Source organism: Hemiscyllium ocellatum (assembly GCF_020745735.1).
Source record: "Hemiscyllium ocellatum isolate sHemOce1 chromosome 15 unlocalized genomic scaffold, sHemOce1.pat.X.cur. SUPER_15_unloc_13, whole genome shotgun sequence".
In the NCBI taxonomy this organism is placed as follows: Eukaryota; Metazoa; Chordata; class Chondrichthyes; order Orectolobiformes; family Hemiscylliidae; genus Hemiscyllium; species Hemiscyllium ocellatum.
Genome location: NW_026867449.1, coordinates 176907 through 178925, shown reverse-complemented (window position 1 = coordinate 178925; position 2019 = coordinate 176907).

Here is a 2019-nt window from a genome sequence, read left to right as displayed (position 1 = left end):
AGCCGGAGAGTTCGCGGAAGTCTTAAAAGATTTTGACATCTGCTCAATTCTTTGACAGGCTTGCCTGACTCTTTCCGTCCGTTCTAAGAATCAGTCGGAGGCCGGGGCGGGGACGGTCTCTTGACACACGGAGGGTTGGCTTCCCTCCTCAGGTGTTTGTGTCGAAAATGAAGGCGAGAGATGCAAGCGTCCTGGTTCCCCTGGGTGCTGCCAGCAAGGGTGCAGGCTGACCCTTGCCTGAGCACTCCCAAAAGCCTCTTAAGCTGAGAGCAGGCGCCGCACTACCGGCTCTGGGAGTCGTTGGCCGCTATTGTACATAGTCCGGTCCTTCCTCTGCCACCCGGCAAGTGCGATGGCTCTGCCTCCCTGCGGTGCTCGTCACCCAGGTTTGGGGAACACGATACTTAGAACATGTTGGCGGCTCGGGACCTGCAGGCGAAGGGGGCCCCGTGGTGCTGAGCACATCGACCTCGCGTCTCAGTGCAAGCCGGAGAGTTCGCGGAAGTCTTAACAGGCTTGCCTGACTCTTTCCGTCCGTTCTAAGAATCAGTCGGAGGCCGGGGCGGGGACGGTCTCTTGACACACGGAGGGTTGGCTTCCCTCCTCAGGCGTTTGTGTCGAAAATGAAGGCGAGAGATGCAAGCGTCCTGGTTCCCCTGGGTGCTGCCAGCAAGGGTGCAGGCTGACCCTTGCCTGAGCACTCCCAAAAGCCTCTTAGGCTGAGAGCAGGCGCCGCACTACCGGCTCTGGGAGTCGTTGGCCGCTATTGTACATAGTCCGGTCCTTCCTCTGCCACCCGGCAAGTGCGATGGCTCTGCCTCCCTGCGGTGCCCGTCACCCAGGTTTGGAGAACACGATACTTAGAACATGTTGGCGGCTCGGGACCTGCAGGCGAAAGGGGCCCCGTGGTGCTGAGCACATCGACCTCGCGTCTCAGTGCAAGCCGGAGAGTTCGCGGAAGTCTTAACAGGCTTGCCTGACTCTTTCCGTCCGTTCTAAGAATCAGTCGGAGGCCGGGGCGGGGACGGTCTCTTGACACACGGAGGGTTGGCTTCCCTCCTCAGGCGTTTGTGTCGAAAATGAAGGCGAGAGATGCAAGCGTCCTGGTTCCCCTGGGTGCTGCCAGCAAGGGTGCAGGCTGACCCTTGCCTGAGCACTCCCAGAAGCCTCTTAGGCTGAGAGCAGACGCCGCACTACCGGCTCTGGGAGTCGTTGGCCGCTATTGTACATAGTCCGGTCCTTCCTCTGCCACCCGGCAAGTGCGATGGCTCTGCCTCCCTGCGGTGCCCGTCACCCAGGTTTGGAGAACACGATACTAAGAACTTGTTGGCGGCTCGGGACCTGCAGGCGAAAGGGGCCCCGTGGTGCTTAGCACATCGACCTCGCGTCTCAGTGCAAGCCGGAGAGTTCGCGGAAGTCTAAAGCTTTTGACATTCGCTCAAAGCTTTGACAGGCTTGCCCGACTCTTTCCGTCCGTTCTAAGAATCAGTCAGAGGCTGGTGGGGAGGTCTCTTGACGCAAGGGGAGGGGTGGCGTCCCTCCTCAGGCGCTTGTGTCGAAAATGAAGGCGAGAGATGCAAGCGTCCTGGTTCCCCTGGGTGCTGCCAGCAAGGGTGCAGGCTGACCCTTGCCTGAGCACTCCCAGAAGCCTCTTAGGCTGAGAGCAGACGCCGCACAACCGGCTCTGGGAGTCGTTGGCCGCTATTGTACATAGTCCGGTCCTTCCTCTGCCACCCGGCAAGTGCGATGGCTCTGCCTCCCTGCGGTGCCCGTCACCCAGGATTGGAGAACACGATACTAAGAACATGTTGGCGGCTCGGGACCTGCAGGCGAAAGGGGCCCCGTGGTGCTTAGCACATCGACCTCGCGTCTCAGTGCAAGCCGGAGAGTTCGCGGAAGTCTAAAGCTTTTGACATTCGCTCAAAGCTTTGACAGGCTTGCCCGACTCTTTCCGTCCGTTCTAAGAATCAGTCAGAGGCCGGTGGGGAGGTCTCTTGACGCAAAGGGGAGGGGTGGCGT